This window comes from Cupressus sempervirens, chromosome 11 (assembly GCF_028749045.1).
Source record: "Cupressus sempervirens isolate cs-2001-9-10 chromosome 11, ASM2874904v1, whole genome shotgun sequence".
Taxonomy (NCBI): domain Eukaryota; kingdom Viridiplantae; phylum Streptophyta; class Pinopsida; order Cupressales; family Cupressaceae; genus Cupressus; species Cupressus sempervirens.
In genome coordinates, this window is record NC_143128.1 from 156,257,433 (window position 1) to 156,277,212 (window position 19,780).

A 19,780-nucleotide genomic window follows, 5' to 3' on the forward strand; every position below is an offset into this window, starting at 1 on the left:
GTTCAGAGATCAAAGTTCAAATCCAAAAATCCAAGAACATGGCTAAGGAAATGTTTGAGAGCTCTACCAGGGAATCCAATCGATGGAAAAAGGTTGTTGATAACATCAAGCAAGGAATATCAAATGCAATTGCATCCTTGTTATCACAAAGATTAAGGGAAGAGGAAATGACAACTGATAATCTGAAAGTCAAGTTAGAGGAATTCTTTCAGCTAAACATATATGGAAGAGATGATTTTGAGAACTTCTCCATCTTCTCAAATACAACGCACACTACTAAGGACTTACTACCAGATTGGGGTGAAAGCTTGGGAAAAGTAGAAAGAGCAATTGCATTTCAAGAATTCAAGCAAAAATCTGCACCAAGCATCAGTATAGATGAGTTGGAAATAGTATTAGATCGATTTCGATCTTTCAGGCAAAGAAATCAAGGATAGATGCATTAAATGCAGAGTGGGTGTGCATAGGGATCATTTATTACACCCCACTCTTTCTTAAATTAGCATGCATGATGGGCATTTATTACCCACTACAGTAGCAGATTCCTTATGGCATTAATGTAGATTCTTTTCCATTGCCCTAACCCTAATTAGGGCTAATGTGGCATGATCTCGGCCATCGGTTATTGTGATCATCTGGGCCACCCGTTGTAATCAAGGACCTATATAAAGGCCTCATTTTCTCATTTGTAGGAAAGATTTTTATGAGATTGTTTCTATGAGCTACTGAGATAATAAATTTTTCATTGGAGTTTGGTGATTACTTGACGTGTCTTAGTGCTTGTGTGTTCTCCTAAATCTCTTCAAGTAGATTAAGTTTAGTATAGTCAATGTGTGGTGATTACAATGGAGAATATGATGGTGTATTGATGAATTCCTTTGGTTCATACGTTTGATATTATAGTGATTCTAATTCGTTGTGTAAAGTTAGCCTGAACCTCTTTCATGCATATGCTCAACTTCTATCATTTGTATACATTGTTCTTTATGATGGTGTATGCAGTGATATGAAAATCTTTGGCATAACCCTTGAAGATTGCACTGGTTCATGCTTAGTTGTAGTATAACTTGGCGAAGCTGAATTCAGTAAATTGAGGAATTTTTCCACTTGAATACTATTTGTTGTTATCACTACCCTTAGGATTAGAATAGGATTCCTAAACCCCATCCTATTTAATTTTTGCATATTCTGTGAAAAATCAAAAAAAAAGAAAAAAGCACTTCATTGCAAAACCTTAAGATAGCTCCCACATCCAGTATGGCTTGAAATGAATATGAATAAACATGTAAGGCCCCTTGTGATCATCATCAAATCAGATCAACCACCGATCTTATCCACAGTCAAGACCTGGCATTAAAAGAACCTTGAAGTCATTGTATGATCTTCTAGCAATCTCAGCATAAACAAGACTTTATTCAAGAGAGGATAAGACATTTTAGTATTTTGTTCTATTGTTTGGTGAGTCATAAAACACACATCAACAATACTCTCTTAAAACCCATGCAAAATCATTAAAGAAGCAGCGACCAGGTTTCCCAGCATAAAAAGTATCAAAAAAGAAACGGCCTTTTGTTCAGGTGTAAGATTTTTTTTAGCTAGAAAAGGTTACCTTATGATATTTATAATATTTAAATGAATATTTATTAAATATCAAACATAATATTATTCAATAAATATTAATTTCAATATATAAAAATATTTTATTATTAAATTTAACAATAGGATTTTATTATATTAAAAAAGAAAAATTTTCTATTATTTTATTATATTATAATTTATATGTTAAAAATAAATATACAAATATAATTGTTAAATTATATTTAATTAAAAAGTTAAAAAAATTTAATACATGAAATATTTAAAAAAATATAGTCTATAGAAACATTATTAGAAATAATTAGAAAATTATAGATGGTATATAAAAGGGATATTTGTTAATTTTTATGGGTTCTTTTATTAATTCTAAGTGAATTATTACAATTACTTGGTAATTTTTTTAAATAAAAACAATTTTTTTTGGGATTTTGTTCATTTTTGCATGCATTTGATAGTAAAAGTGTTAAGGTCAAAGATTTTAATCAAGACTAACTTATAAAGGAATCTATGTGGAAAGCTTCAGAATCTCAACAAAATGTTTCAAAAACCTTGTAGAATAATATTCAAATTTCACTCACAATTCAAAATCTAGGTCTACTATTCTTCCTATGCTATAATATGTCTAACTATAAACAAAATTTCAATATAAAGTTGTGTATGAAAAATGTGGCTAATGCAATCAATGACACACTTTAATAAGTCATTAAATACAAGATTGATCACAAATGAATATGGAATCCAATGTGAATAATGTTAGGAAAATGACTTATTACCTCCTATTCAATGGGAGATTGATTTCTCTCAAAACCAAGAGTGTTTAGTGACTTTAGACTCCATTAAAATAAAGAGTTTAAAAGGTATGGTTAGACCATACTTTTGTAGTTTGTATAATGCAAGAAAGATAAATTGATCTAGATGACACAATCTATTCTATCAAATAAGACAATTCAATTAAACTAAATGATATGTAAATGCTAATAATGAATAAAAAGAAATAAGAAATGATCTAAGTAGCCTTAGCACAAATTTTGTAGAATTTCAAAACCCAAATATGCACTTGTCAAATGAAAGGTAAGAGGCCTTATTTTATAGAAATCCCATATAAATCAATGGTTGAGATTGATCTTGATAGATAGTTGAGATCAATCCAGAGTTGAGTTAAAAAATAAGCAATTTTTATTGAGAGGGAGTTAACTTTCCCAATTTTGAAGTGAATGAAGGAGCTAACTTATTAGATGACTTTTAGTTAACAACAATGTGTTTTTTCTAATTTAAGTTAACTAATTCATTTCCCTTTTTTAACTAAAGAGCTGATTTTTTCAAATTTTAGAAGATAAATTAATTATTTATCTCATTTTAATTGCTTTTATCATCTTATGAACTTTTAATTCAAAAAATTGCTATTTTAATATGGCTAATTTAATTTAATCAATAAATTCATTTCTTGTGTCTAATTGAAAAAAGTGGATTAATTTAGGTGAAGTGTTAGGAATTTTGACTAAATTAATTGGTTGTTGCAAGATTGTTGAAGAACCCAATATATTGATCCTACAACTAATGGAATAAAATATCTAACAATGCATATATGATAAAAGGTATGATATTATATGTAATATATTTTTAAATAGAATAAATCAATATTATGTAGTAGTGTTGATCATATAGTGTAACACCAATTTTTTCATTACAAAGCCTTCTTGAGATGGTGATATTTGTCTAAATCCCCTCCGACTCATGAAAATATCTATGTAAATGCTTTTAAAAGAGAAAATCATGCTCACACAAGCTTCATATTGATTGAGTTTCTTAGTGACTCTACATGCTTAGGTGAGGTGTCTAAAAAAGGGCTTGGTAGATGCCTTAGATGCAAATTGAATTTGGCAACAAAAGGTGTTGGTTTCTCACACTCATATGATGTAAACACAGATGATATTTAAGGGTCCATGTCAATTGGTGTCTCCTAAGACAAGCTTTGAAGTCCCTGACTAAAGAAATATAAGTAGATCAATAGACTAATAATTAGTATGAAATAATTGAGAGGTAAAGTTCAAAGAGAAAATAAGAAATGGAGAGATAAGGGTTCAAAAGAATTAAGGACATAGTGAAAGATAAGAGGGAAAGTAAGTCATAAGGCATGGAAAGATAAGACAATATTAATGAAAGTAATACAAAATGAAAATATTAAAGTTATTTCACAACAAGGTGCAATTTCCAGTCAATAGTTATAATCATATTTGTAATAAAATATTTAAATTAAAAATAATCTATTGTAAAATTATTAAAGTTGTAATTTATAATAAGATCGTAGTAAAAATAAATCGTAAAACTTAAAAATAATATAGACTAATAATAGAATAAAGTCATTTCAATAAAATAATGTTATAATTATTAAAAATATATTATCACTTAACTATATGTAAATTTTTTTTTAAAATATTATAAATAATTAATTATTATCTATCTATATCATAATGATAATAACCATATTTAAAGTAATATATTCAATTAATATTTAAACGTATAATATATTAACTATATATTAGATATTATTTTATAAATAAATAAATAAATTATTATTATATAATATTTATTCAAATATATATTTTATAAAATATAATAATGTAGAAAAAAAAAATTTGTTGTTATTCTAGCAAAAAAACTTTAGCATAGTAAAAAAAAGCATTCAAAAACTCAATTAAGATTTTACTTAACATTAACTGTGTTAATTAACACATGCCATATGTTTAAAATAGTAAAAAATAAGCCCAACACTATCCCAAAAAAATATTGTCATGTAATATAAGTTTAACATATACTTATTGCTCTAACATTAAGTTTGTGTTATTTTGAGACAAATGATATAATCTTGAAATTTATCTTCCATCACCCTATCTTAGCCCTTGATGGTTCAAATCAATGCACATTACTGTCATTGTAAAAAAAACATATAATTAATAGATATTATATGTTAAGATTATAAAATACTTAATTGATAATTATCTTTTTGACATGCAAAGATAGACTTCGGGTTTTCTTTTGAGTGTATGTATGGTTTTTGTTTTCTTCAGGAGTTCATATATAGAGTTTAGGGAGTTTGAGTGTAGATTGTGGTGATTTTGTGTTTATTTTAGTTCAATATCAATTAAGAGGACATTCAAGGAAGTTAATTGGTAATGATGTATTAATAGGTTCATTCATGAGTAATAAAAGTTATAAAAAACTTAAAAGAATGTATTAATATGATATATATAAAAAATATCAATCATTCAATCAGTCAATTGTTTGGGTAGTTAATTATTAGTGACCAATTGTTTAGTCATTTATTTGATCATTTATTTAGTCACTATTATCTTTCCAACCTTGTGATATTACCTGATGACAAGATTAGTCATTTATTTAGTCACTTATACTTAGAAATTATAAAACATTACCAGATTTTGATCAGTTTTAGTCACATGACTAAGACATTTAGTAAATTTTTAGTCACACAGTCATTTATCTGACAATATTCTACTAATAATCACATGGTTTTAGGACATGCTTTATGTAATACCACTTGGTGGTTTTTTGGGACTTTCTTCTGGGTAAGCAGGCACAAGAGTACTTATAGAGACAAGATAAAAAGGGACAAAAGGAATGAGCTAAGTGAGACAAGGCTCACCAGGTTAGCCAAGGGACCATTTTTGGAGGTTGGAAGCATGGCATGGGATGCATGGATTCAAGCCTATTCACATGGATTTCTTGGTTTTAGATATGGATTTAAAGGCTTCCATGGTTGTATTGAAATGTTGTTTTTCTCTACATAATATATGGTAATGGATGCTTTTGAAGGATGGTTTTTTTTCCCTTAACAAGGGTTTCCTTTGGATATCTTGTGTCACATTTTTGTGGGTATGTTGTCTATTCTCTTACATGTGGATTTCAATTATATATTTACATCAAATCTATTATGGTTCATGTTGTAAGAGTTATATTTTTCTTGCAAGTTTCCAAACATAATAGGGCTCGTAACTATCATTTTGTTTTGATTAATCACTTTCACCATAAAATTAGGGTTGGTTTCTCTTTCTATTTGTTGTTTTTACTTTTTCATAGCATCATAGAGTACAAAGAGAACCCATTCTTCATGAAGAGTTAATGCATATCATTTTTGAGTTTATGATGGATTATGTAAATCAATCTCTCGCTTTACCCTTCCATTTTAAAAGAGAGAAAATCACGAAAATTGCTAGTAGCAAAGTCAAAGGAAAGAGGTTGATGGGTGAACTAGGCAAAAGACATAAAAATAATGTAAGCTATAAAGAAATTGAGTTGGATTCAAATAAAGTATCTAAGTATAAAGCTAAAAGTCTAGTAACAGAGGAGGAAGTAGAGAGTGATTTTTTTGGTGGGTTGGTGGGAAAATTGTTTCACACACCAAGTACTTTACTTCCCCCATTTGGGTTCATTTCGAGGAGAAAAATGTTAGTTTCCATGAAAAGGTGGAGTGGTGAGGAAAAAATTAAAAATTGGTGAAGAAGAGGAGGAAAACAAGAATGCGAAGATAGGGGAGAGAGAAGATGAGTATGATAAATATGCCCCTTGTTATAAATCCTTTTAGAATAATGTCTTTCATGGTGTATTTATTGAGAATGAGAATTCCCCTTTAAATATGGCCCATGAAGAGTCCAAGGAAAAAACTGAGAAAAATAGAGAGAGGCATCTCACTATTAAAAATACTATGAGTGTAGAAGAGGCCCACTTTAATTTGTTAGAAGGAAGATCTGAAAGGAAATGATATTCAAGCCTTTGTTGGAGTGCTCCAAAGGGAAAAAGTAATTTCAATGTACATTTTTAGAATGAAGAAATTAACTTTTAACTCTATTAAAAAGAACAATATTAATTACACAACCCTAAATTCTAGAATGGGGGAAATTGAGAATATGTCAAATGTGGAGGCAAGGAATGATTAAGTTGGTGATAATGTGGAAGACAAGATTCATGGGTTTTTGAATAAAATTGAGAATTCAGAGAGAAATAAATTTGTGGTAATCAATAATGACAAGAAATTGATGGAATCCTTGGTGAAAAATTAAAAGAAAATTGTTGACAATGTGGATATGTTGGTGGAAAACATGATGTTCTTGGACTTAGATGAGGATAAGGGCATGGAAAAGAATCTAGATAAGAAGACAAGAAGGTTTTCTACATGGAAGATGAAGGCAAGGATGAAGGAACAAATTTATAAGGATGTCAATGGTATTGATGAGAAGATTAAATAAAAGGAGGAGATAACAATAGAGCTGGTCCAATTTTTTCCTACTGGTCTACTCTATGACTTTTTGATTTTTCATTTCTTAATCTTATTGATAGCAGTTTGGTTTTTGTGTTGGTTCTTGTCTCTATCTTTAACCTAGTTTTTTGTTTATGTCAATTGTCTAGGGTCATTGGTTGTTGTTACTACACCATTTTTTATTTTAAACTTTAAGTTCTATTTTGTAGTGACTTTTGGGACTTTGGGTCCCCTCTAAAACATTATTTCAATCCTTAATCAATTTGTTTATAGCATCTTAACATTATGATGTAGTACCCAAGTATATATTCCCAATAATGCATTCTATAGAAGGATAACATGTATACATACAAATGCAATAAACATATCTTGAAGCTCACATATCTTCCATTTATCAACCTCCTTCTACTTTATTTTGCATCTTTTTAAATAACTAAACACTATCTAAATTGGAAAAAAAGGAAATAACCCTTTTGGTAGATTTTAACACATCATTAATTTTTCCATTTTAGGTAACCTTCAAAATTAACTCCTAAAAAACTAAAAATAAAATTGGACTTTACTTAAGGTATGAAAACTTGAGTTGTGAACTAATCTTTGAATTTGAAAATAGCCATTCAAAGTTATTAGAAAAACCAAACTCAAAAAAATGCACAAAGGTTACAACAACTGAGTTTTGGGGGTCAAAATGGATTTTCTGGGACTTGAAAGATAATATTTTTTGGACATAATTCTTTGGGTCATCAAACTCTCCTTATGAAATCACTATAAAAGTTTGAGAGAAAATCTTGATCCGATTCAAAAGTTATGACTCCTAAACATTGATGCATCATTCTCCCCGTCTTGAAAGAAACAAAGCTCCTGCAAGTGGTTCTATGTCAATTGCTCTAACTTTGTGGGATAAAACTACATTACTTGCCACTCAATTAACCATGTACTCTCTATTTCATGTAACCCATGCCACTATATTAAGAATCTATTATGTTAGCCATGCCTTGTGGGTGTAGTATGCTTGTCAAGAGTTTTACCAATCTTTTCCTTCTTCTTATTGGGAAGGTGTTGTTGCCAATCCAATCCCTCTATGTCATTTGTATTTGGAACATTTCCATGGAATTTTTATAGATAAAAAAGATTAAAAAAAGGGAAGATGTCAAGATTTTCTCATAAGATGGCCTCATTAGTATTATCATTGATCTTTTTGATGATTTTGTAAGACCCAATGTTTTTATACTTCAATTTATGATATGTGCCTACATGAAACCATTCACACCTCAAGTAAACCATCACCAAGTCACCTAAACCAAATGTTTTTTGTCTTTGAGTAGCATTAGTAGCCATCTTCTAACTTACATTACTATCTTGTAACTTTCATCTAACATCTTGTTCGAGTTAGTGAAGGTGTTTAACAAAATCAACTCCATCATTACTAATTTTGTCTCCCAATGGAAGTGAAACAAGATCTAGAACACCTCAAGGGTTTCAAACATAGATAATTTGAAATGAATATTCACTAGTTGATCTATGAACATAACTATTATTGTAATATTCTTCCTATAGAAATGCCAAGTCCCATTATTTAGGCTTCTTATCCATAATTTAGCGTAATAGATTTCCCAAGCACTAATTGACTACCTCTATTTTTCCATTCATTTGAGGATGATATCTACACTACTAAACTATACTTTTTTTACTAATTTCCTCTAGAGAATCATTAAAAATTGACTCAAGAACTTAGTATCTCTATCAAAGGTAATGGTCTTGGGAAGACCATGTAAAGGGATAACTTACGAGAAGAACAATTCTACTATTCCAGTGACATCATTCGTCTTTTTACAAGCAATAAAGTGGACAATTTTTTAAAATTGATCAAAAACCACAAAATAGAGCCATTACCTCATTGAGTGTGTGTCTACCCCAAAACAAAATCCATACTCAAGTCATTCCATGGTTTGGTGCATACTACTAAAGGCATGTATAATCTTATATTATGTCAATGCCCTTTAGCCACTTCATAGCTTTTGCGCCATGCCACATATTTAGTGATGTCCCTCTTTACCTTGGGCCAATAATATTTATCTTCAACTAAGTTTATTATTTTTTCCTTTCAAAAGTCTCCAGCTAGTCCACCACTATAAAATTCCCTGATAATGTTTTCCACTATTAATTTGCCAGTATATATAGTTGTTTACCTTTAAAGAGGTAACCATCCTGCATAAAATAGTCACCTTTCACATTATCCAACTTACAAGAAAATGAGGCCTTTATTTGTTCTAGAGTTTCTAATAAATCATCATCAATTTCATACAAGCCCTTAATAGTATCAAAACTAGTTACTTTAGTTTCCATTGTGGTTAATAGTGTAGCATGGCTACTCAAGGCATCAGTAGCCTGATTTTGTGTTTCAGACTTATGTTTTAGAATAAAGGTATATCCTTGAAAGAAAGATACCTACTTGGCATGTCCAATAATCAACTAATTTTTTGTGTTGAGATATTTGAGAGCAATATGATTAGTAAATATCCCAAACTCGTGTGGGACCAGATAATACCTCTAGTTTCTTAATGCTTGAACAAATGTATAAACCCCTACATCATAGGTAGAATAATTCTTTCTCACTTCATTCAATTTCTCACTAAAGAAGGCTACATTCTTATATTCTTGTCTAAGAATAGAACCTATCCGAACATGTGAAGAATCACACTCTACTTCAAAATCTTTATCAAAATTTGGAAGTGTCAATATAGGAGCTTTAGTTACCTTTTTCTTCAAGAATTTAAAACTCTACCCAATTTTTTTTGTGCATGTGAATTCCCTTCCTTTGGTATAGTTTGTTATGGGTGCTATAATACTACTACTTTTTTTGATAAACTTTAGGTAGAAAGTTGCCAAATCATGAAAAATTCTTAATCCTATTATACTAGAAGGAATAGGGAATTCTAAGATTGCCCATGCCTTTCAAGATCCATCTAAACACTAGCTTTAGAAATGACAAAGCCTAAAATGGTCAAACTAGTTTGCATGAACCTACACTTCTTCAAGTTTTTAAAGAGCTTCTCCTTCCTTAAATACACTCAAGATGATCCTTAGGTGTTGTCAGAAGTCTTCCTTGCTTCTACTATTGAACATGATATCATCAAAATAAACCACACAAAACTTATTGATGTAAGTTAGCAATACATTACTCTTCAATCACATAAATGTGCTAGGTGCATTAGAAAGCCCAAAATCCATAACCATCCCTTGCCTTAAATGTTGTCTTCCATTCAACCACCTCTCAAATGCAAATCTAGTTGTAATGTCCACATTCAGAAGTATTTTTATTTATTCTTAATGATTCCTCTAAATCCAATAAATTTAATGTATATCTCTTAATCTATTCTTTGTTTTCCTATTTGTATATTTGGTTACTAGTGAATGGGCATGGATGGTTGCATCCCTTTAAATAAAAATTAACCTAGTTGTTATAGTAAAGTTCTAATAGTGTTTTATTAACATATATTTAATAATATACATCAATATATATTATATATGTATAAAATTTATTATTATTTGAAATTGCCATATTTGTGGTGTATCCTTGGGCATATGCATAATATAAGACATTTAGATAATATAATGATGATAGTTGTCACCATTCATTTGGTACCATCTTTATTTATTATCATTATTATATATATAATAAGATTCTTATATTGCTAAATATATATAATTTTATATTGTTATATTAGTAAATACTCATATATATATATATATATATGTATGTATGTATGTATGTATGTATGTATGTATGTATGTATGTATTTATTAGATGATTTTATATCACACACACACACACACACACACACACACACACACATAATTAATATAATAATATTATATAACTCTTATTAAAACCTAATCTAAAACTTGGGACATCACAATCATCCCCTCTAGAAATTTTCTTGTCCTCAAGCAAAGAAAATTTACACAAATATTTCCATATAAAGCTAGTATCGACAAAGATATGATATAAGAAAACATTAGAATATATTGAGTATACTTATTGATGCATAAATACACAAAGTAAGTCTTAGAATTCTTTAGAATATTTGAGAGGAGGGGGGGGGAATCAGTTATCCAAGGTCTAAATGCCCTATTAATATTTTTTCACTACTTTTAATGAATCCATATACTTTTCATCCATCCAAACTTCAATTCAACCATATTAGCGAGTTACAGTAAATCAACATGCAAAGATAAAACATGCAAGATCAACACATGACACAATGATTTATGTGGAAACCCAATTTGGGAAAAACCACTAGTAACATGCTACTTGATTCTCACTCTTCTGCAGTGATGCCCTGCTAAAGGCTTACAACACACTATTAAATGTGACCTTGTTAGAGGATTTCACCAAACTATTAGGAATGGGCCTGGTTAAAGGACTTCAGAACATTCACTTGGAATGTCACCCTATTAAAGGATTTATCTCATGGCTATTAAACCAACCTAAGTCCATAGGATTTAAAATTTACTATTACAATTGCTAGAAAGTAACGATAATGGTCTTTTGATCTGATATAACTTACAACATACTTTGCAGATTTTAGATCACACTTTTAGTTCAATCCTAATTCTTGGCTTCAATCACTTCAGCTTTGAATTCTTGACTTCTTCTCAAGCTTCGTCTCCTTGAGTCTTCTAACTCATTGTACCAATGCATCCATATCAAGGGATTCTTACTGAAATAGAGTCACTATGCTCTCTTATCTCCTTAGCACCTCCTTCAGCATTTCATGCTTTCATGCTTGACCACCTCCCTCTCTTTTTTTCATTAACCTATGACTCCTTAAATAGAAATCTGATTTGCCTTTGCCACTCATTTCTCCCTCTCCAATTTTAGGGTTTAGAATGGATTAGGTAGGATACAATGTATCTACCTCATATCTTGTCCTTATCTTCAAACTTCGTCAGTTGTATTCTTAAAAATGTTTTACACGATTTTTTGTGCCACTAGATCATCATTCTTATCTTTCATTTTAATTCACAAACTTCTAGATAACAACCTTGTTGGCTTAGATCTGGCGAGTCTTCGATTTTCAAAATAATGCAGCAACTCGGCATTATTGATTTACTGGGGCTTGGCATCTCTGTGTTACTCGGCACTATTAGTTTTACTAGTGCTCATCATCTCTGTGTTACTCGACATCTATCTCTGCTCGACACTCGATATCACTTGGCACTTGAACTTACTCGACACTTGAAGTTTACTCGGCACTTAAACTTGCTTGGCACTTGAAGTTTACTCAGCACTTACTAGGAATTTGCTTACCACATACTAGCTTGCTCAGCTCCTTCTCTCTAATGAACTTAGTTGAGCTTTACAAATGTCTTAGCTAAAACCTTACATCTTTGATATGTTTTAGTGTGCCCATTCTCTGTATCTTATAGTATGTCATCAAATACACTTTTTCATCAAATAGCTTAGTTCATCCTTGTACTTGATTAGAACATCATAACTTCAATCTTTCTCTAGGTACAACATCATAACTTCAACCTTTCTCTACGTGTTCTAGTTACATCTTATTGATTGCCTCCTCCTTGACAATCAACTAATTGATAGTATTTGGATCACTAAAGCAATTGTCATTCCTGCAAGTAGCAAGTTTGACATCCATGACAAAACAATCATTGAGAACATATTTTACCAGTTCCATATATCATTCCAACAACTTTTCTTATGATCATTTAAATCATTTCCAATAGTCTCCCTCTTTGGCATTGATGTCAAACCAAACTGATCAATTGACCAACTTAGTTACCACTAAGATTGTATACATTGTCTGCTATATTTCTTTGCTACTACATTTTTTACTACTGATCTCATATATCTCCCTCTTTCATATATATCTCCCTCTTTCTTATATATTGATCAAGTTTCTACACATTTCTCCCTCTTTGACATAAATGCCAAAGATGTAGCATCTTTATCATGCTAAATATGAGCTTTGGCTTCTTTTTTTTTTCTCCCTCTGCCACCATGCTTGTGACTGATTTGGAGTTTCTGCTCCTGCTATCATGCTCTGCATCACTCTTCTGATATTTCAATGATTTGTTTCTATTGATGCAGGACAACATCCTTGTTGGTTTAAACTACTTGAGTTAGGGGTATTACCCCCAACTTGCCTCTAAGATATTCATAAGCATCCTTGCGCAATGGGGTGAAGATATCTGCAGTTTGTTCCTTTGTGTGAATATATTCCAACTTCACTTGTTTGTCTTCTACCAATTCTTTGACATAATGATACTTGATTGTGATATGCTTGGTTTTTGCATGCATCACTAGATTTTTGGATATGTTTATGGCACTTGTATTATCACAATATAATATCACAGGTTTTGTTACCTCTTCTTTCATTCCTTTCAATAGATGTGTGAGCCATTAAGCTCAAAATTTTCATTCTTTTTGTAGTATATACCAAAGTTATCAGTTCCTTAATGATATCTCATTATTCTTTTTACTGCTATGAGATGATTTTCTTTGGGATTAGCAGAGAATCTAGCTACTATTCCAACTACTAATGCTATGTCTATTCTACTATGTACAACATATTGTAGTTTTCCAATCATGGATCTGTACATTGTTTGATTGACTTTAGTTGATTCATCATTTTTGGACAGCTTATTTCCTTTTGCCATTGGTGTGCTGACTGGTTTGGATTCTTCCAATCCAAATGTTTTAAAAATCTTTTTTATGTACTTTGATTGTGTCACAAATATACCATGTTTGAGTTGATGTACTTTCAATCCAACAAAGAATTTGATTTCTCCAAACATAGACATCTCAAATTCATGTTTCATTTTGTCAGCAAAGCCTTTGCAAAGCACTTCCTTCCCACCAAACACTATGTCATCCAAAAATATTTTAGATACAATAATATCTTTACCTTATTCTGCTTTGATGTACATGTTGCTATTATCATCAGTTCTTTCAAATCCAATTTGCACTAGATACTTGTGAAGTCTCTCATACCATGCTTTAGGTGCTTGATTCAAACCATAGAGTACTTTATGTAGCTTACACACCATATCCCTATTGTTTTCATCAACAAATCCTTCTGGTTTTTCAATGCAGACTTCTTCTTCTAGTATACCATTTAAGAAAGCAGATTTTACATCCATCTGATAGACTTTAAAATCTTTGTAGGTAGCATATGCAAGTAAAGTTCTTACTCCTTCCATTCTAGCAACAGGGGCAAATGTTTTCCCATAGTCTATTTCTTCTTCTTGATCATAACCCTTGCATACTAGTCTAGCTTTATTTCTGGTAATCTCACCATTCTCATCTAGCTTGTTTCTGAATACCCACTTGGTGCCAATCACATTCTTGTCAGTTGGTCTGGAAACCAAACTCTAGGTTTTGTTTTTCTTTATTTGATTAATTTCTTCTTCCATAGCTTTACACCAGTTATCATCTTGTAATGCACCATATACTATCTTGGGTTCATAATTGCTGATCAGACATGATTCATGTCTTAGTTTGTTCCTTGTCATTGGTCTTTCATTTTTGTCACCAATTATCTGTTCAATAGGGTGATGTCTTTTTACATATTTGGATAATATTGGCTCTATCCTTGTTTCCATGTTTGATCTTTCAGATTCAGGATCACTATGCACTTTGTTGTCAGGTTGTTCTTCATCATGTGTACTATCTTCAAAATTAGATTGTGCATTTTCTTCATTCTGCAACTTGGCTTCTGAATGCAACTCGGCATTCACTGGTTGGGACTTGGCTGAAACTGATACTTGTTGTTGATTTTCAATTTGATTGACATCATCCTCATCAACAATCATTCCTTCATAAGAATACACAAAGTTTTTGTACTCTTCCATTTTCTTTGGTACTTTAGCTTGGACTTCTGTGTGCTCATCAAAAATTACATTTGCACTTTCCACAATTTTGTTAGTGTTAATATTCAAACACTTATATGCCTTACTTCTAGTGGAGTAACCAAGAAATATACCTTCATCACTTTTTGCATCAAATTTTCCATTTCTAGCATCTTTAAGGATAAATCATTTGCAACCAAACACTTTGAAATGCTTTACATTGGGTGAGTGACCATACCATAATTCAAAAGGTGTTGTATATGTACCTTTCTTGACTTGTACTCAGTTCAGTGTATGAACAGCTACACTTATAGTGTCTCTCCAATATTTTAGAGCAACAGTATTTTCCATCATTAGTTTTCTGGCATGGTCAATCATAGATATGTTTCTTCTTTCAGCAATTCCATTCTGTGGGGGAGTTCTAGGAGCTGACATTTGTCTTTTGATTCCTTTATTATTACATAATATCTCGAATTCATTTGATGTGAATTCACCACCTCTGTTTGATCTTAGGCATTTCAAGCTTTTTCCTATTTTCTTTTCAACTCTAGCCACATACCACTTAAACATTTGAAAAACATCAGATTTTTATTTTAAGAACATAACAGTCACCATCCTGGAATAGTCATAGACAAACAACATTATGTATTTATCTTCTCTATAGCTTTGTACTTCCATTGGACCACATAAGTTAGTATGAACTAATTCAAGTACTTCTTTAGATGTATAGTTTTTGCTCTTAAAACTTGACTTAGTCATCTTTCCTAGCTGACATTGTTTGCACATGATATTCTCAAGCTTCTTCAATTTTGGTAAACCTCTAACTTTCTTCATTTTACTGATGTTGACCAAATTGTCAAAGTTGACATGACATAATCTTCTATGCCATAACCATTCATCATCAAATTTTGTAATAAAACAAGAAACATCATCCATCTCAAGGTAAAATAGATTACTCTTTGTTTGATCTCCTTTTCCTATCAGTTTACCATCAGTATCATATATTTTTGAAGTTTTATTTCCAAATTCCACTTTGCATTCTATATTGCCTAACTGTGATACACTTAGTAAATTGTAGTTTAATCCTTCAACATAGTATGCATTATCACATGAAATTTTTTCTCTGAGCTTAATGGAACTTTTTCCTTTGATTTGATATCAAGCATCATTACCAAATTTAACACTATTTCCATCATACTAAGTAAAGTTAACAAACTTACTTTTATCTCCTGTCATGTGATGTGAGCATCCACTGTCTATGATCCACCTATCATTCTTGTTCATACATGTTACCAGTGCTGTGGTTCTTCTTCATCAGATTGATCCTTCATGGCTACATAAACAACTTCATCATCATTTTCATCAGAATTTTCTTCAACAATGTAACACTTCTTACCCTTTTCTTTGTAATCTCTTTTGTCATCATCTCTTCTAAATTTTTTTTTGTTTCCTTCCTTGTAATCCTTTTTCTGTGTACACCTAGCAGCAATATGACCTACTTCATTGCAATTGAAACAAATGACAGGCATCTTACCTTTGAATTTTTCTTTACCTCTGTGAAATCTTCTAGCAAACAATGCTTCCAATTGTTCCACATCTTCCTCATCAGTGCTACTATCACTAGATACATACTTCATTTTTCTTTCTTTCTTTGATTTCACCTATTCAACATTTTTCAGGGATAACTTGGCCTTAAAGGCAGATTCAACATTCTCTAGTCTATAGTTGTCAAAATTAGATAACTCAAATGTAGTGAGTCTACCTATTATTCCTTCAAAACTTAGATTGTTTCCTAGGGCTCTTGTATTGCTGATACTCTAATAGCATAGATAGGAAGAAAGGTTCTTAAGAACTTACTATTAACATTATCTTCATCCAATTGACCACTCAAGCATCTTATTGCACTTACCACTTCTTTTATTCTTGCACCATACTGAGCAACATTCTCATTTTCCTCCATTTTCATGTCATCAAACTTTCCTTTGAGACTTTCTCTTTTTGCTCTTTGTACATTTTGATCTCCTCCATAGATGTCTGATAGGGCTTTCCACATTTTGAATGGAGTATCACATCCTTTGATATCATCAAATTCAACATAGCTGAGTGCAGAGGCAATTTCCAGCATTGTCTGATTGTGTTCTTGCTTGTTTTGCATATCTTCTGCAGTAGGAGCACCTGTTGGATCTACATGTTTAGTGACAATTGAATTTTGGGCATAATCTCCTATAGATCCAAGATGTAGCTTTATCAAGCTTTTCCATGCAGCAAAGTTTTCTTTATTGAGCTTGGGAACTTCTCTCTTAGGCATTTAGATCTTTTCTTCTTATAGTTCCTTTAAACTGAGTCATTAGTAAGGCTCTGATACCAATTGTTAGAATTCTTTAGAATAACTAAGGGGGGGCGGGGGGGTTGAATCAGTTATCCAAGGTCCAAATTCCCTATTAATATTTTTTCACTACTTTCAATGAATCCATACACTTTTCATCCATCAAAACTTTAATTCAACCATATTAGCAAGTTACAATAAATCAACATGCAAAGATAAAACATGCAAGATCAACATATGACACAATGATTCATGTGGAAACCCAATTTGGAAAGAATTACCAGTAACATGCTACTTGATTCTCACTCTTCTGAAGTGATACCCTATTAAAAGCCTTCCCTGTTAAAGGCTTACAACACACTGTTAAATGTGACCTTGGTAGAGGATTTCACCAAACTGTTAGGAATGGGCTTGGGTAAAAGACTTTAGAACATTCACTTCGAATGTCACCCTATTAAAAGATTTATCTCATGGCTATTAAACCAACCTAAGTCCATAGGATTTAAAATTTACTGTTACAATTGCTAGAAAGTAATGATAATGGTCTTTTGATCTTATATAACTTACAACATACTTTGCAGATTTAAGATCACACTTTCAGTTCAATCCTAATGCTTGGCTTCAATCACTTCAGCTTTGACTGCTTGACTTCTTCTCAAGCTTTGTCTCCTTAAGTCTTCTAACTCATTGTACCAATGCATCTATATCAGGGGTCTTCTTACTGAAACTGAGTCACTATGCTCTCTTATCTCCTTAGCACCTCCTTCAGCATTTCATGCTTTCATGCTTGACCGCATCTCTCTCTTTTTTTCATTAACTAATGACTCCTTAAATAGAAATCTAATTTTCCTTTGCCTCTCATTTCTCCCTCTCCAATTTTAGGGTTTAGAATGGATTAGGTAGGATACAATGTATCTACCTCATATCTTGTTCTTATCTTCAAACTTCATTAGTTGTATTCTTAAAAATGTTTTACATGGTGTTCTGTGCCACCAGCTCATCATTCTTATCACAAACTTCTAGATAACAACCTTGTCAGCTTAGATCTAGCGAATCTTTGATTTTCAAAATAATGCAGAAACTCAGCATTATTGATTTACTGGTGCTTGGCATCTCTGTATTACTCGGCACCTATCTCTGCTCGACACTGGAACTTCCTCGGGACTTGAAGTTTACTCGGCACTTGAACTTTCTCGGTACTTGAACTTGCTCGGAACTTGAAGTTTACTTGGCACTTGAACTTGCTCGGCACTTGAAGTTTACTCGACAGTTACTAGGAATTTGCTCAGCACATACTAGCTTTCTTAGCTCCTTCTCTCTAATGAACTTAGTTGAGCTTTACAAATGTCTTAGCTAAAACCTTAAATCTTTGATATGTTTCAGTGTGCCCATTCTCTGTATCTTATAGTATGTCATCAAATACACTTTTTCATCAAATGGCTTAGTTCATCCTTGTACTTCATTAAAACATCATAACTTCAACCTTTCTCTAGGTGTTCTAGTTACATCTTATTGATTGCCTCCTCCTTGATAATCAACTAATTGATAGTATTTGGATCACTAAAGCAATTGTCATTCCTGCAAGTAGCAAGTTTGATATCAATGACAAAACAATGATTGAGAACATTCTTTACCAGTTCCATATATCATTCCAACAACTTTTCTTATCATCATTTCAATAATTTCCAAAAGTAAGCACATAAATGGATGAAGACATGAAGGATATGTGATGTAAATGAAGGATTTGAGAAAATATGCAAATCAAATCTACAAAGCCCTCGAATACTTGCAAGTAGAAAACCTTTCACAAAGAAGAAAAAGACAAGAAGAGGCAAGGATTTGCTCTGAAACCACACAAATTATATTCTTAGATAAAGAAAAGATAAAGAATTACAAAGAGATCAATCCTTATAAAAGGAGATCGAAACCCAAAAAGGGTAACCTAAAAGGTAAAACCTATTTAGTAATTACTAATTAATTATTAAATAGAGAATGCAAAAAGTACATAAAGAAAAATCTTAAGAAGGGAGAAAAAGTAATTTAATTAATGAAATTAAATTAACCTTTTTCTCTAACACCCCCGTTAAGATGAGCAACAATGCAGTTACAAACAATGTAGAAAGAGCAAGAAAACTACAATGCAATGTTGAAAGCAAACTTGGGTCCTAGAAACAAGGTCTAATGAGGTACCCAATCACAAAAAAATCTCTATGAAATAGAGAAATTTAAAAAAAATCAGTGGGAAAAACTCCACTCCAAAAAGAGATAGTTGAAAGCCTAGTGAAGGACTGCAGAAGCCTCCAACTAGAGGATTTGCTCCAAAAGATAGGAACAAGAGAAATAACGAAGAAAACCACTAAAGCATGTAGAAGATGCAAACTCTATAAAAAAGAAACTATTGTTGTATAGAACTTCCTTTGAAATATAAGCTAACCAGGCAGAGAAGACAATAATTAGCATCGAATTAGGAGAAAAACAAAGGCAAACAACTGAACATGAAAATACAGATGGCATGAAACAGTAAAGCCTAAAGAGAAGATGAAGTAAACAAAGGAAGCATGAGAAAAAATAGAAGAACCCCCCTCCCCCCCACAAATGCAGAGAAGGTTGAGGTAACATGCATCTAACAAAGTGGACCAAAAAGAATTGCACATCAAGGAGTTGCGATCAAGATGCATGGAAGAGTACATAAGTGTGTACTAAGGTGATCAATC